The sequence below is a fragment of the Lactuca virosa genome, chromosome 3, assembly GCF_052849685.1.
Source record: "Lactuca virosa cultivar CGN04683 chromosome 3, Lactuca_virosa_CGN04683_v6, whole genome shotgun sequence".
Taxonomy (NCBI): domain Eukaryota; kingdom Viridiplantae; phylum Streptophyta; class Magnoliopsida; order Asterales; family Asteraceae; genus Lactuca; species Lactuca virosa.
Window position 1 is genome coordinate 166,752,097 of NC_136428.1, and position 18,261 is coordinate 166,770,357.

Genomic DNA, 18,261 nt, shown 5'->3' on the forward strand with positions numbered 1-18,261 from the left:
ATTTTCGTGTCGATTTAGTGTTACGTTACAGGATTAGGTTTTTTCCTTATAAATATGTTGTGTAATGTCGGGTTGAAATACTTTAAATGTTGAAAATTAAGAGACGGGGAGGCAAAATGAAAAGATGAAATACTAGAGTTTGGGAGTTGGAATGAAAAAAAAAAACTCATAATAAGTTTAGAAAACAAAATGGAAAAAGTTAGATTTGCGGACAAAATGTGATATGTAGTGACGAATAATAATATTAAGTCACTTTGAAAGTTTGGACCACTATAAGTCTATAATATTTAAAATATTTATAAAAATTTGAAATTTATAGAAAATATATATAATTAAACGGGTTATATTCAAGTTATTTTCGAATTGAAGTATTCAGCTTAACCTAGATGTTTAGTTATCATGTCGTGTCGTGTTAACCCATTTACATAAACATGTCGAAATCTCCTATCCAAACCCGCTAATTTCGTATCGGGTTCTTGTATCTTGTCATGTTTTGATAGGTCTAACCAAAACCATCAAGTGGATTTCCACATTTCGAGGGTTTCCACATCAAATGTGTAAAATAAAAATTAAAATCGAGAACAAAATCAGAATAATGGGTGAAATCAATTAAAGGGATAGATATCAACAAGAGGGTTTTGATGAAGGTAGTTTCCAAAAGGATACAAAAGGAAAGTTACATTTTTGTTAAGTGGATGGAGAAAAAAAAAACAAATGAAAATATCAGTTCTCTTTTTATAAAAACTGATGATATTTTGTATATATACATTACTTTTTTTAACTAATCATCATTAAATGGCGTCCCAAATATTCCGGAAGATTGGCAACTATCAGTATATAAGATCTTTCTAGTTTCTACCCTCTTCTAAAGAAATTCCTAGCCAGGAAACCAGACAGTAATGGCGGAGCAGAGGCTTCGTGGTCTAAGTTTTCCGGCGATGGCGACACCATTATCGCTGCTGTTAGCGTATGCCCCACAATACGCCCCCTCAGTCATGCTTTTGCTCACAATGTACAACCTCGTCCCAACACAACTCCTAAAATACGTCGTCAACGCCGTCCGATTCTACTGGAAACCTAAATCCTCAAAACTCACTCTCCTCTTCGACCAGAGAGACGGCGTTTCTCCAAACCAGATGTTCGATGCCGCGGAAGCCTTCCTCTGTACCAGAATGAAACCAGATTCCAACTGTCTCAGGTGATTATCAAATGTTTAGTTCCTGTTTTATAGATTTTAATTTCAAATCTAAAAATCTTATTGTAGGATAACGAAAACCGCCAAAGAAGATTACATCAATGTTAAGTTTGCAAAATGGGAGGCGATAGAAGATTCGTTTGAGGGAATCTCACTTGCATGGAAGTACGTCATTGTGCCACCACAAGAAAGGTCTAACGGCAGTGAAACCCCGGAGAAGAAATACATCGAACTGAAATTTGAGAAAGAATATAAAGACAAAATAATAAATTCTTACTTGCCATGGATACTTCAAAAAGCTAAGGAAATTGAAAACCAGAAGAATGTCGTGAAGCTCCATAACCTACAATTCGATCGCGGCGGTTATAATAGAACAGAAAAGGAATCGGTAAAACTGGACCATCCATCAACGTTTGATACATTAGCTATGGATCCAACGATGAAAAAGGCGATAATGGAGGATTTGGATTTGTTTTTAAGGAGAAAGGATTTTTACAGGAAAGTAGGGAAGGCGTGGAAGAGAGGGTATCTACTGTATGGTCCGCCGGGAACAGGGAAATCAAGTTTGATTGCTGCCATGGCGAACTACCTTAAGTTTGATATTTATGATTTACAGTTGAACAGTGTTGGGAGTGATTCGAGTTTGAAGAAACTGATGTTAAGCACATCGAATCGCTCCATTATTGTGATCGAAGATATTGATTGTAGCATACAAGTGCATGATCGGAAGGGAACCATTCCTTCTAAATATATCCACGATAAACCTAAGCATTCTCCGCAGGTTTGTTTCTTTAATCTTCTTGCTACTGATCTGCATGATGATTGGAATTCGGAAGGGGGTAAATATTGTTTTTTTTTCGTTGGTTTTTGTAGTTTTCTTTATCGGGGCTTTTAAACTTCATAGATGGGTTATGGTCGTGTTGTGGGGATGAACGTATCATAATCTTTACAACAAACCACAAAGAAAGACTCGATCCTGCATTGCTTCGACCAGGAAGGATGGATGTGCACATTCACATGTCGTATTTGACCATTGATGGGTTCAAAACCCTAGCTGCTAACTATCTCAACATTCATGATCACCATTTGAGGTTTACTGAAATTGAAGAATTAATCAATGGCACCAATGTTACACCAGCGGAGGTGGCGGAGGAACTCATGAAGTCCGACGATCAGGAGATTGTGTTGGAGGGAGTTGTGAACTTTTTGAAACGGAAGAAGACGGAGGAGGATACAGCTAAAGAGCAAAGTGATGGTGGTAATGATGAAGTTCCTGAAGCGAAAAAGGCAAAACTTATCTCATAATTTGAAACAATTATTTTTTGATAACTCTAATGGTTAGCTAGATTTAACTTGACTTTAATATTATAATGGTTGATTAACATTTTGAAAACTAATATAATAGTCATTATTTTCAAACTGAGAGTTTTCTGGTATGTTGTGTAGATAATTTATGTTTTGTTATACCATCTAGTCATCAACAACTTAATGTTGTATCTGAAGTCGACTGTAACACGTCAATCTAACACATCAGGTTGGATCGAAAATGTCTAGTAGTTTATGTAAACATGTTCTTGGGCTGTTGGTCATGTATATTTGGAAAGGTATAGGTGTGATCATTGTCATCGCTATAGGTACATGTGGCGACATGTCGTTGCCATAGACTATGTCGCCACAACTTCGTGGCTATAGACCCCTTTTGTTGTAACCATATGTGTCGTCTATGTGTCGTGTGTCGTCTACTGTGACATTTAATATGACATAATTTCTTCTTGGCGCTAACTTTGCATTGACATCTTACATATTAAAATTCATTCTAATGGAGTAATAAGAACACACAATATAGTTTAGTAATCGTATTTAATATAATTAAAAGATAACTTCCTTAATGGTCGTCATTTTATGAATTAACCCTGTAAATTTAATTAAAAAAAAAACACTAAAAATATCATATACACTCAATTCAATTCTAATAAAAATTTCATACGAGTTGTTTACCAAAACATTTAAAATATCTTAGGAAATTGATTAAAAGTTTCATACAATTTAACCATATATATGTTATCTAATTTAATCATCTTGGCTAGCACTTTGCACATCATCACACCCTTAAGTGAACCGACGTGGCCACAATGCTTAAGAAACTTGATTAAAAAAATTACATTTTGTTTTGTTGCAACGATGTATCGTCGCCATATCATTTCTAAAGTGTACCTAATTCTGCTTTTGCTCACGTCTAACTTGTTCTGACGACATGGCGTGCCCTAGTATGCTGGGCGCACTAGCTTCAGGACGAAACCCTAATTTTTAGGGTTTGAAGGGTATTTAAGCACCTTTATGAATCATTTACCCCACTCTCCCAGCCTCCAAGTTCTTGAGTCATTCTTAGCAAACCCTAACCCCATATGAGAGTGTTTTGGGCTTAAAGTGTCTAATTAGTGTGCTTAAAGGAGAAGGAAGTACATCAAGGAGCCAAGGAAGGAAAGTAAGCTTATAGATTTTGAAACATCATCTCCTTTGGAAGCTCCATAAGGTAAAAAGCTACTACCTTTATGCATGGTTTGCTTGGATCTCATCTTGGTAGCTTTATGGCATTCTTTTGTCCCAAAAAGTCCCATTTTGTGCATGTTTTGTTTTAGAAGATTTGAACTGTCCTTTCAGACCCTAGGAATGGTCATTAGTCATAAAAATGAGGTCCCAATGGCCAGAAGTGTATCATGCAGTTGGTAGAAGGGTCTAAATGGATTAAGACCTTGTATTAAGAACTTTTGGACGTGTGAAGTCATAAAGTTGGAGACTTTATGACTCTAAGGTGCATTTGGACCATGGATCTGTAATTTGGGCTTAAGTGCTTAAGCCTTTAAGCACATTTTGGACTTTTAGATCTGCGAGGGTACGCCCCGTGTAGGGAGGTGTATGCCCCGCGTACTTGGTCAGCCTCCCCGTAAGTTGGTCAATGCGAGGTCTCGTGTACGCTGAGCGTACCTCTGGCGTACGCCCCACATACGCGACTATTTTGGGCTCCTTTGCTTTGCGCTTCGGGTATTGGTCTATCTGTTGGGCATTGATACTTGGGCCCTAATCGACTATCTGGATAAGTGTGTTTTGGGCTAATTAGAGGATCAGACCTTTGGATAAGGCCCAATAAGGAGTTGGGCCCAATTTGCAAAATTGGGCCAAGTGTGGGCCTTAAAGTAATTTGAACCTTTTTTGGATCACGATTCGGGTTTGGTTTGCTTTGGGCTGTGTTGGGCCATCTGGGATTTTTCGGTTTGGGTTTTTAGCTTGCTGGATCTTCTTGAGTGAAGGCCTTGAAAGGAATTAGGCCCAATTAGGAAAATTGGGCCATAATTGGACTTAAGGAGTTTATTATGATTTAGGGCCTTTTGTCATCTAGTTTGGGCCTTGGCCTTGGACCAAGCTTGAGGAAGGGTAAAAAGGTGATGCGGGCCCTAGTATGGAGGATCGGGCCCTTGCATTCCTAGAGGCCCACGATCATGTGACTAAAGGCGGCTTCACGGAAATGGCCATAACTTTGGCTACGAATCTCTGCTTCTTATTTAACTGTTTTTGATGTAATTTGGATGGTCGATCATTAATTTTATGAACTTTCGATTTTCTCCCAAATTCTGTGTGTTAACCCAGATTTTGAAGTCAATCCCACGGTATTCGTAGAATCAACGTGGTTTTGAAGAGATTGTCCTGGCTATTCTTTTAGAATCAACAGGTTCATTCTTGGTTATCTTTGTGTTGTTTTTTTGCGCTGCATCAGTTGGTATCAGAGCCGAATTCCTGGTTCAAAATGCCTCCGAGGAGAAACAGGACGCCCGCTAATGTTCATGAGCAAGAACTAGAAGAACGTATTATGGTACGAATGGAGGAGAGGATGGATCAAATGGTTGACCAACTGACTGATAGGATGGTCGAACTGATGAATCGAGGAGGGCAAAGGTCTCGAACACATTCTCAAGTGGAAGATGGTGAATTTGGGAACCCGTTCGGCGGCAGTGACGGTTCATATTCTGAAGACGATCTAGAAAGGCGGCCAAGGCGTGATCATAGAGGTGACAATAGGCGTTGGGAGGCCGGAATGAGAATTGATATCCCAGTATTCGATGGGGTCAGTTTGAATCCGGAGGGGTTCATCGACTGCTTGGCTACTGTTGAGGAAGTTTTTCAGTTCAAAGAAGTCCCTAAAAACAAAAGAGTGTCATTGATTGCTACCAGGCTACGTGGTAGGGCATCTGCATGGTGGCAACAACTGAAACTGACACGAGACAGGCTCGGAAAGTCAAAGGTCGTGACTTGGAGGAAGATGAAGAAGTGTTTACGATCCAACTTCCTACCCCATAACTTTCAAAGGTTGATGTACCAACGGTTGCAAAATCTGAAGCAGGGTGCTAAATCAGTTGACGATTACACAACTGAGTTCTACCAATTGATTGCTCGAAACGATATCCAGGAGACAGAGGAACAACTCGTTGCTCGATATATTGGGGGTCTACGGGTCCAAATCATGGACTCTGTAAATATGTTTGACCCGGTATCTATTTCTGAAGCGCACCAACGGGCGTTGGCTTTTGAGAAACAAAGTCGTCGGGTGGGCGGTTCGTCTTCAACTGCTAATATTGGAGGAAGTTCCGGGACGGGTGGTATGGTACCCCGTGTTGTGCCTAATCAACAAAGACCGACATCTAACAGTGTTGGACCAAATCCTAAGACAACTGTTAGTAGCAGCTTGAAGTGTTTTAGTTGTGGGGAGACAGGTCACCGACAATCAGAGTGCAAGAAGGTCGGAAAACGTCATTTGTTTGCTGAGCAAGATGATTGGCAAAATGATGACGCCGGTGAAAATTACGAAGATCCCCCTGTGTATGACGAAGAGCATCAATGCGAAGAGGAAGTTGTAACTGGAGATGTGGGGGTAAATTTGGTGGTAAGGCGGTCTTGTTTTACACCAAAAGTTATTGGTGATGATTGGCTCAAACACAACATCTTTCAGTCGACATGTACTATTTTGGGAAAGGTTTGTACTTTTGTTATTGATTCAGGAAGTTGTGATAACCTTATATCTGAAGAAGCAGTTCAAAAGTTGGCTTTGAAAACAGAAAATCGCCCTAAGCCTTACAAGCTACAGTGGCTTAAGAAGGGTGGCGAGGTCACTGTATCTAAACGAGCCCTTGTTCAATTTTCTGTTGGTACCACGTATAAAGATGATGTGTGGTGTGATGTGGTTGCTATGGATGCTTGTCATTTGTTGTTGGGCAGACCTTGGGAGTATGATCGTAACATAGATCATAACGGGCGGGCTAATACTTACAGTTTCTTGTTTGGTGGTGTGAAGATAACATTGGTTCCCAGTAAGCCAAAGGAGCCAGTTCCGAGACCTTCGGGTACTCTACTGACCCTTAATCAGTTTGAAGACGAGTTGGAGGCGGAAGGTGAAATTTTTGTATTGCTCGGGAAGGAAGTCGCTAAGGAGGTTGAAATTCCTGAGGCTATGGTTCCTCTGCTCAAGGAATTCGCTGATGTTTTCCCTAATGAATTACATGATGGTTTGCCACCTTTACGTGACATCCAGCATCATATTGATTTACAACCAGGAGCTCAGTTGCCTAATAGGCCACATTACAGAATGAGTCCCGGAGAGCATGAGGAGTTGCGACGACAGGTGGAGGACTTGATTTCAAAAGGTCATGTTCGGGAGAGCATGAGCCCGTGTGCTGTTCCTGCTTTGTTGACTCCTAAAAAGGATGGTACTTGGCGTATGTGTGTTGATAGTCGCGCCATCAATAAGATCACGGTGAGGTACAAATTTCCAATTCCTCGACTTGATGACCTACTTGACCAGATTAGCGGTGCCTCTATCTTTATGAAACTGGACTTGAAGAGCAGGTACTATCAGATACGACTTAGGCCTAGGGATGAATGGAAGACTGCCTTCAAGACTCGTGAAGGATTGTATGAGTGGTTGGTGATGCCTTTCGGTTTATCAAACGCTCCTAGTACATTTATGCGTGTGATGAACCAGTTATTCAGGCCCTTTATTGGTAAATTTGTAGTCGTTTATTTTGATGACATACTTATTTACAGTGCTACTTTTGGTGAGCATGACAACCATGTGAGGCAGGTTTTGACCGTACTTCGACGGGATAGTTTGTATGCAACTATGAAGAAATGTGTGTTTATGGTTCCTAAAGTCTTGTTCTTGGGGTACGTTGTTTCTGGGGAAGGAATACAGTTGGACGAGTCTAAAGTAGCAGCTGTCAGACAATGGCCAAGTCCAACTACCATCACTGAAGTTCGAAGCTTTCATGGCCTTGCTTCATTCTATAGGAGGTTTATTCCAAACTTTAGTTCTATTATGGCACCGGTGACTGATTGTATGAAAGGGAAGGCCTTTACTTGGACCGAAGCAACAAAATTAGCTTTCCAATTAGTAAAAGAGAAGCTTACTACATCACCGATCCTTGTATTTCCAGACTTTTCTCAAGTGTTTGAATTACACACGGATGCTTCCAAGGTTGGGATTGGAGCAGTTCTAAGTCAAGGAGGACGACCGGGTGCCTATTTTAGTGAGAAGTTGACGGGGCCAAAGCTGCATTATAGCACTTATGATGTTGAGTTCTATGCAGTGGTCCAAGCTGTAAAGCATTGGCGCCATTATTTATTTCATAAGGAATTTGTTTTGTTCACAGATCATGATTCATTAAGACATATTCGCAGTCAAGATAAGGTGTCACACAAACATGGGAGGTGGATGTCGTTCTTGGAAAAATTCACTTTCGTGGTGAAACACAAGTCTGGGATGTCAAATCGGGTGGCTGATGCATTGAGTCGGAGGAGTAATTTGCTAGTTTCCATGAGGGTTGGTGTGCCGGGGATGCATGTCCTCATGGAGCAGCTAACGGTTGATCCTTATTTTTCTGTTGTTCTGCAGGGTATACAATCTGGACAGATGTCTGATTTTCTACTGCATGAAGGTTTTCTTTTCAAAGGCAATCAATTGTGCATCCCTGATTCTAGTCTCCGCCTTCAAATCATTAGGGAGCTGCATGGTGAAGGGCATGTCGGCCGAGATCGCACTTTACAGTTGGTACAATCATCTTATTTTTGGCCTACAATGCGCAAGGAGGTGGATAGATATGTTAAACGGTGTCGAATCTGTCAGGTGTCAAAGGGCACATCTACCAATGCAGGACTCTATATGCCTTTGCCTGTTCCATCACAACCTTGGGTAGACATCAGCATGGATTTTGTGTTGGGTTTACCACGTACTCAACGGGGAAATGATTCAATATTTGTGGTTGTTGATCGTTTTTCTAAGATGGTGCACTTTATTCCTTGCAAAAAGACGACGGATGCAGTTAATGTGGCCCAGTTATTCTTTCGAGACGTCTACCGTTTGCATGGATTGCCGTCTTCTATTGTTTCAGATCGAGACACTAGGTTTTTGAGTCATTTTTGGCGCAGCCTATCGAAAATGGTGAACACTCAGCTCAATTTTAGTAGTGCATATCATCCTCAAACGGATGGCCAAACAGAGGTTGTCGATCGATCCCTTGGTAATATTTTGCGGTGTTTAGTGGGTGATCATGTGAAGACCTGGGATCAGAAGCTTTGTCAAGCTGAGTTTGCCCATAATCATGCTATCAACCGAAGTACTGGATATAGTCCATTCCAGGTGGTCTATTCTGTTCAGCCACGGGGACCACTTGATTTGATGTCATTGCCTGTTTCTAGGGTTGTTCCAAAGAAAGTGCAGGATTTTGTTGGAGGACTGCATGATGTTCATAAGGCTGTTCATGACAACTTGGTCCGAGCTAACTCCAAGTACAAGCAAGATGCAGATAAAAAATGCAGACAAGTTGATTTTGAAGTAGGTGACTTTGTTTGGGCTGTTTTGACTAAAGATCGTTTTTCGGTTGGTGAGTACAACAAGCTGTCAGCTAAGAAGATTGGACCGGTGGAGATTGTGGAGAAGATTAATTCCAATGCTTACCGTCTACAGTTGCCAAGCCACATTCGTTGTTCAGATGTTTTCAATGTAAAGCATTTGCTTCCTTATTATGGGGATTCTTCTGATGATGACCATGGTGCACATTCGAGGTCGAATTTTGTCTACCCAGGAAGGGATGATGCTGGCCCTAGTGTGGAGGATCGGGCCCTTGCGTTCCTAGAGGCCCACGATCGTGTGACTAAAGGGGCTTCACTGAAATGGCCATAACTTTGGCTACGAATCTCCGTTTCGGGCCTACGACCAGTCAAATCGAAGCTTGGAGCAAGGAGCACGTCTAGATCAGTCCCCACAGGGGACTTACCTATTATGGAGCCCAAAAATCGCTTTCTAAGTGGAGTTATGAACAATTTTGTTATTTTTCCTTAATTTTCGGTTTTTGTTTTTGGGTTTGTATTTGGCCCATGGACTTTTAGGGTTTCATTTTAATTTCTGTTTCTTATTTAACTGTTTTTGATGTAATTTGGATGGTCGATCATCAATTTTATGAACTTTCGATTTTCTCCCAAATTCTGTGTGTTCACCCAGATTTTGAAGCCAATCCCACGGTATTCGTAGAATCAACGTGGTTTTGAAGAGATTGTCCTGGCTATTCTTTTAGAATCAACAGGTTCATTCTTGGTTATCTTTGTGTTGTTTTTTTGCGCTGCATCAGTTGGTATCAGAGCCGAATTCCTGGTTCAAAATGCCTCCGAGGAGAAACAGGACGCCCGCTAATGTTCATGAGCAAGAACTAGAATAACGTATTATGGCACGAATGGAGGAGAGGATGGATCAAATGGTTGACCAACTGACTGATAGGATGGTCGAACTGATGAATCGAGGAGGGCAAAGGTCTCGAACACATTCTCAAGTGGAAGATGGTGAATTTGGGAACCCGTTCGGCGGCAGTGACGGTTCATATTCTGAAGACGATCTAGAAAGGCGGCCAATGCGTGATCATAGAGGTGACAATAGGCGTTGGGAGGCCGGAATGAGAATTGATATCCCATAATTCGATGGGGTCAGTTTGAATCCGGAGGGGTTCATCGACTGCTTGGCTACTGTTGAGGAAGTTTTTAAGTTCAAAGAAGTCCCTGAAAACAAAAGAGTGTCATTGATTGCTACCAGGCTACGTGGTAGGGCATCTGCATGGTGGCAACAACTGAAACTGACACGAGACAGGCTCGGAAAGTCAAAGGTCGTGACTTGGAGGAAGATGAAGAAGTGTTTACGATCCAACTTCCTACCCCATAACTTTCAAAGGTTGATGTACCAACGGTTGCAAAATCTGAAGCAGGGTGCCAAATCAGTTGACGATTACATAACTGAGTTCTACCAATTGATTGCCCGAAACGATATCCAGGAGACAGAGGAACAACTCGTTGCTCGATATATTGGGGGTCTACGGGCCCAAATCATGGACTCTGTAAATATGTTTGACCCGGTATCTATTTCTGAAGCGCACCAACAGGCGTTGGCTTTAGAGAAACAAAGTCGTCGGGTGGGCGGTTCGTCTTCAACTGCTAATATTGGAGGAAGTTCTGGGACGGGTGGTATGGTACCCCGTGTTGTGCCTAATCAACAAAGACCGACATCTAACAGTGTTGGACCAAATCCTAGGACAACTGTTAGTAGCAGCGTGAAGTGTTTTAGTTGTGGGGAGACAGGTCACCGACAATCAGAGTGCAAGAAGGTCGGAAAACATCATTTGTTTGCTGAGCAAGATGATTGGCAAAATGCTGATGCCGGTGAAAATTACGAAGATCCCCCTGTGTATGACGAAGAGCATCAATGCGAAGAGGAAGTTGTAACTGGAGATGTGGGGGTAAATTTGGTGGTAAGGCGGTCTTGTTTTACACCAAAAGTTATTGGTGATGATTGGCTCAAACACAACATCTTTCAGTCGACATGTACTATTTTGGGAAAGGTTTGTACTTTTGTTATTGATTCAGGAAGTTGTGATAGCCTTATATCTGAAGAAGCAGTTCAAAAGTTGGCTTTGAAAACAGAAAATCGCCGTAAGCCTTACAAGCTACAGTGGCTTAAGAAGGGTGGCGAGGTCACTGTATCTAAACGAGCCCTTGTTCAATTTTCTGTTGGTACCACGTATAAAGATGATGTGTGGTGTGATGTGGTTGCTATGGATGCTTGTCATTTGTTGTTGGGCAGACCTTGGGAGTATGATCGTAACATAGATCATAACGGGCGGACTAATACTTACAGTTTCTTGTTTGGTGGTGTGAAGATAACATTGGTTCCCAGTAAGCCAAAGGAGCCAGTTCCGAGACCTTCGGGTACTCTACTGACCCTTAGTCAGTTTGAAGACGAGTTGGAGGCGGAAGGTGAATTTTTTGTATTGCTCGGGAAGGAAGTCGCTAAGGAGGTTGAAATTCCTGAGGCTATGGTTCCTCTGCTCAAGGAATTCGCTGATGTTTTCCCTAATGAATTACCTGATGGTTTGCTACCTTTACGTGACATCCAACATCATATTGATTTACAACCAGGAGCTCAGTTGCCTAATAGGCCACATTACAGAATGAGTCCCGGAGAGCATGAGGAGTTGCGACGACAGGTGGAGGACTTGATTTCAAAAGGTCATGTTCGGGAGAGCATGAGCCCGTGTGCTGTTCCTGCTTTGTTGACTCTTAAAAAGGATGGTACTTGGTGTATGTGTGTTGATAGTCGCGCCATCAATAAGATCACGGTGAGGTACATATTTCCAATTCCTCGACTTGATGACCTACTTGACCAAATTAGCGGTGCCTCTATCTTTACGAAACTGGACTTGAAGAGCGGGTACTATCAGATACGACTTAGGCCTGGGGATGAGTGGAAGACTGCCTTCAAGACTCGTGAAGGATTGTATGAGTGGTTGGTGATGCCTTTCGGTTTATCAAACGCTCCTAGTACATTTATGCGTGTGATGAACCAGTTGTTCAGGCCCTTTATTGGTAAATTTGTAGTCGTTTATTTTGATGACATACTTATTTACAGTGCTACTTTTGGTGAGCATGTCAACCATGTGAGGCAGGTTTTGACCGTACTTCGACGGGATAGTTTGTATGCAACTATGAAGAAATGTGTGTTTATGGTTCCTAAAGTCTTGTTCTTGGGGTACGTTGTTTCTGGGGAAGGAATACAGGTGGACGAGTCTAAAGTAGCAGCTGTCAGACAATGGCCAAGTCCAACTACCATCACTGAAGTTCGAAACTTTCATGGCCTTGCTTCATTCTATAGGAGGTTTATTCCAAACTTTAGTTCTATTATGGCACCGGTGACTGATTGTATGAAAGGGAAGGCCTTTACTTGGACCGAAGCAGCAGAATCAGCTTTCCAATTAGTAAAAGAGAAGCTTACTACATCACCGATCCTTGTATTGCCAGACTTTTCTCAAGTGTTTGAATTACACACGGATGCTTCCAAGGTTGGGATTGGAGCAGTTCTAAGTCAAGGAGGACGACCGGTTGCCTATTTTAGTGAGAAGTTGACGGGGCCAAAGCTGCATTATAGCACTTATGATGTTGAGTTCTATGCAGTGGTCCAAGCTGTAAAGCATTGGCGCCATTATTTATTTCATAAGGAATTTGTTTTGTTCACAGATCATGATTCATTAAGACATATTCGCAGTCAAGATAAGGTGTCACACAAACATGGGAGGTGGATGTCGTTCTTGGAAAAATTCACTTTCGTGGTGAAACACAAGTCTGGGATGTCAAATCGGGTGGCTGATGCATTGAGTCGGAGGAGTAATTTGCTAGTTTCCATGAGGGTTGGTGTGCCGGGGATGGATGTCCTCATGGAGCAGCTAACGGTTGATCCTTATTTTTCTGTTGTTCTGCAGGGTATACAATCTGGACAGATGTCTGATTTTCTACTGCATGAAGGTTTTCTTTTCAAAGGCAATCAATTGTGCATCCCTGATTCTAGTCTCCGCCTTCAAATCATTAGGGAGCTGCATGGTGAAGGGCATGTCGGCCGAGATCGCACTTTACAGTTGGTACAATCATCTTATTTTTGGCCTACAATGCGCAAGGAGGTGGATAGATATGTTAAACGGTGTCGAATCTGTCAGGTGTCAAAGGGCACATCTACCAATGCAGGACTCTATATGCCTTTGCCTGTTCCATCACAACCTTGGGTAGACATCAGCATGGATTTTGTGTTGGGTTTACCACGTACTCAACGGGGAAATGATTCAATATTTGTGGCTGTTGATCGTTTTTCTAAGATGGTGCACTTTATTCCTTGCAAAAAGACGACGGATGCAGTTAATGTGGCCCAGTTATTCTTTCGAGACATCTACCGTTTGCATGGATTTCCGTCTTCTATTGTTTCAGATCGAGACACTAGGTTTTTGAGTTATTTTTGGCACAGCCTATGGAAAATGGTGAACACTCAGCTCAATTTTAGTAGTGCATATCATCCTCAAACGGATGGCCAGACAGAGGTTGTCAATCGATCCCTTGGTAATATTTTGCGGTGTTTAGTGGGTGATCATGTGAAGACCTGGGATCAGAAGCTTTGTCAAGCTGAGTTTGCTCATAATCATGCTATCAACCGAAGTACTGGATATAGTCCATTCCAGGTGGTCTATTCTGTTCAGCCACGGGGACCACTTGATTTGATGTCACTGCCTGTTTCTAGGGTTGTTCCAAAGAAAGTGCAGGATTTTGTTGGAGGACTGCATGATGTTCATAAGGCTGTTCATGACAACTTGGTCCGAGCTAACTCCAAGTACAAGCAAGATGCAGATAAAAAACGCAGACAAGTTGATTTTGAAGTAGGTGACTTTGTTTGGGCTGTTTTGACAAAAGATCGTTTTTCGGTTGGTGAGTACAACAAGCTGTCAGCTAAGAAGATTGGACCGGTGGAGATTGTGGAGAAGATTAATTCCAATGCTTACCGTCTACAGTTGCCAAGCCACATTCGTTGTTCCGATGTTTTCAATGTAAAGCATTTGCTTCCTTATGATGGGGATTCTTCTGATGATGACCATGGTGCACATTCGAGGTCGAATTTTGTCTACCCAGGAGGGGATGATGCGGGCCCTACTGTGGAGGATCGGGCCCTTGCGTTCCTAGAGGCCCACGATCGTGTGACTAAAGGGGCTTCACGGAAATGGCCATAACTTTGGCTACGAATCTCCGTTTCGGGCGTACGACCAGTCAAATCGAAGCTTGGAGCAAGGAGCATGTCTAGATAAGTCCCCGAGATAAGTCCCCGAAGGGGACTTACTTATTATTGAGTCCAAAAATCGCTTTCTAAATGGAGTTATGAACAATTTTGTTATTTTTCCTTAATTTTTGGGTTTTGTTTTTGGGTTTGTATTTGGCCCATGGACTTTTAGGGTTTCATTTTAATTTCTGCTTCTTATTTAACTGTTTTTGATGTAATTTGGATGGTCGATCATCAATTTTATGAACTTTCGATTTTCTCCCAAATTCTGTGTGTTAACCCAGATTTTGAAGCCAATCCCACGGTATTCGTAGAATCAACGTGGTTTTGAAGAGATTGTCCTGGCTATTCTTTTAGAATCAACAGGTTCATTCTTGGTTATCTTTGTGTTGTTTTTTTGCGGTGCATCAAAGAGTCAACCCAAGTCTAAGCCAATAGTCAAGGTCAAACCCTAGTCAAAGTCAACATCCAGTTGACTCGACTCACCGAGTTGGCCTGCCAACTCGTCGAGTCCCCTTTTCCATAAAATGTTAAAACCCCGATTCTACCTGCCGAGTCTAGCAACGACTCGACGGGTCCTTCTTCACCCATAACATCGGGACCATCTTCAATCGACTCGCCGAGTTCATCCTTGAACTCGTCGAGTTCATCTCCCTCATATGAATGTGTTCAGTCTATGACTCGCCGAGTTGTATGAATAACTCGTCGAGTCCATCTTCATGAGGTGGGAGATTACCTTGGACTCGCCGAGTCTGTTCATACACTCGCCGAGTCCTATGATTTCCAGGTCCAAGACAAACCCCTAGCAGGCTGAGTGTTCCTTCCACTCAATCTAAACCATGTCCAGAAGACGTTTTGGGGGAAAGAGCGTCCCGACTCGCCGAGTCACCTAAGTGACTCGCCGAGTCCCTCTTTGTCCAAAACTATACAGTTGATTACAATGGGTCTCAATGCATCAAAACCATAGATCTTACCTTCTACGGTCCATTTCATACGTAAAGTTCCAATCTTGACGTCCATGCATGGGGTTTTTGGCTCAAAAAGCCATAAAAGAGGTATATATATGAAGCATGGGTCTCCCATGGGCATAAAGTTGGCACCTTTATGCCATGGGAACCCTCAATGGTTCCATATCTGAAGCACAAACCCACTTATGCACATAATTCCGACTATAGCTTCACTAAGGCTTAGGAAAAGGTAGAAAATAGCCCCAAATCAAGATCTAAGCAAAGAATAATCAAGGTTTCAGCTTTATACCTCAAGTGAGCTGGAATTGGGGCACAACCTCTGGATCAACTAACTTCCACTTGAACTTCCAAGCTCCCTTCTTTTTCTTCAACTTCAAATACACACAAAAGGAACCAAAAATCTCAAGAACACTCAATAATGGCTTAGGGTTTCGAGTTAGGGTTTCTCTGGGTTGGGACGAACGATGGAGGCTGGGTTGAGGCAAGAAAATTTGTTTAAATAGGGTGCAAACCCTGAACATTAGGATTTTGTCCAGACAGCTTCTACTCGTCGAGTCGGTCCCCCAACTCGTCGAGTAGGTTACTGAAACTCCCGCATAATGTCGAGTCTACTCGATGAGTTGGGCCTCCAACTCGTCGAGTCCTAGAGTAAATCCCAATATTTCTTGAATTTGAATACGTACCAAGAACCGGGTGCTACACTACATACCATTTTATAAGGAAAAATATTGGATTTTTCTTGGTTATACATTACAATTACAAACACGTTACCAGTACAAAACACACACATACATTCAGTCTTGGGATTTAAGACTACATAACATTTTATAAGGAAACATTGGATTTTCTTGAAGTATACATTACATTTACAACCAAGGGTTTTCAAACTCGGGATATAATACTCGGTTTTATTTCAAATAATAAAACTACTATACATACTGGTAGTAACCAGGGTTTTCAAATTCTACATCCAAAAGTTTATGAACTCACCAACTTAATTGTTGACACTTTTTCGAAATTTTCTTGTATTCTAAGGAACTCAGTGAACTAGGAAATCAACAGATTTTGTGGATGGGACGTTAAATCGTCAAACATTTCATTTTGTCATCATAGTGTAATTGATTTTGAAACATGTAAACTCATACTATGGTGTAACTTTTTCAATTATATTTATTATGGTTGTATTTACTTTGAGCACTATTATACTCGTTGTTGTGATATTATATATGAAGTCCACCACCCCCGGACGTTTCCGCCATCCTTGGTTTGGGGGTGTGATAGATTGGTACCAGAGCATTGTTTATAATGAACTAAGTATATCGAACCACATAAGATATACAAAACTATAAATGCATTGGGACTAAAGTCTCTGATTAAACATTTTCAAATAACTATACTTTTAGAAATAAATAGTTTCTTGTTAAAAGTATGAATACATGCATACATACTAATATAGTGTCATGTCTAGGACGATACAAAAGTAAAATGAGGAGTTGGACACTACAAGTAGACCTTGGGATATGTAATCAGACTTGGGATGAATATAGCCTGATCAACTATATTTATCCGAGGTATGACTAATGTATGCCGGGGATTGGTCGTAGTGAGCAACAAGCCTAAAAAAAAAAAACTCCCCATACTAGAAAATCGCTAAGAACCAAACATAACATTTAAAATACTATAGGAGTATTTTGTGGTACAATAACTTATGTGAAAACTAAACAGATCCTTGCCAGTTGGTCTACAATCACTAGGTGGATACGCTAAAGTTATATATAACTTAGATATCATAGACTTAGAATCTGTGATCATTGCTTTACTTCCTGTTCCTTTTTTGGTTGTGGTTTTAGAGTATGATCACTTATTCGAAGGTCTATCATACCTTTTGTTATATGTAACTGGTATGCACCATGTCGTTATAGAAGTAACTAAGGAGGATGAAACCCCTATAAGTATTTCTAGGAATATGATTATTATATGCCTCTTACCTCACGCCTGTTCTCGCACGGACATCATAGCAAGATTCTACTTACCAGGAGACCCCTACTTTCCGAACCCGGAGAGATAGTGGATGATTAGGAAAAGAGTCGGAAGTGGAGCCAGAGGTCATCAACTCTCCGTACATAGCAAGGGTACTCGCAAACCGTTTCGACTACATCGGAACTGTGCCCCGTTGGGCAACATTGATCGAGGGATGGAGTCGCCATCAGCGACAGCGATCGCCATATGGAGACCAACGAGGTTGCAATGACCTTAACCATCGGGGAGCGGTTGATAGAACCTTCCCAGTGATGACCCAGCAGATGACGAACATCGAGTTGGGGAGTTGCGCGCTGCTACAGACGCTACCATCCCACAAACTCGAGACTTGGAAAGCGACTGCTATTTCAGAGACCAACTCATTAAGGACCTTATCGCCGCTCGGGCGAAGGCAAATGAGTATCAGGATAGACACTCGACACTTGAAGAGAGAGTGGTCGCAGCCAAGCGTAGGTTGGCAAAACTACAGGACGCATCGACTTCGTTTCAAAGCGCTACAAGGGACGGATCATCATGAGTAGAGTTCATACTACTCACAAGATCTTGTATATTGGGTTATGAGCACGTGTTGATGGTACTCTCCTCCATGTGTAGGCTTGAACCTGCGATCTAGTGATTACACTAGTCGAAGGATTTAGTTGCGATCCGAACTTTTCCTTGCAATGATGTGGTGTAGACCTGCATCAGACACAATTTTCTCTAAAACTAAATATACTAGAATCATACAAATGAAATGGGCATGCCTATTATTTCATTGTGAGCAATACTACAAAAATTTATAAGTTTATTATATATAGACTCTCATTATGAATTGTTTTGAGAACACCAAAAAAATTGGAACACGATACACTCAGAACTAAGAGAAACTTAGTTAGATAGCTTAC

At 41.7% G+C, this 18,261-nt stretch overlaps 1 pseudogene across 1 annotated transcript; it reads left to right on the plus strand.

The window, feature by feature from the left end:
- Positions 1-899: 899 nt before the first annotated feature.
- LOC145164244 (AAA-ATPase At3g50940 pseudogene) lies at positions 900-2,500 on the plus strand (annotated as a pseudogene). The gene is made up of 3 exons (XR_013739797.1): positions 900-1,198; positions 1,265-1,976; positions 2,069-2,500. The product of XR_013739797.1 is annotated as an AAA-ATPase At3g50940 pseudogene (transcript).
- The last annotated feature ends 15,761 nt before the right edge of the window (positions 2,501-18,261 follow it).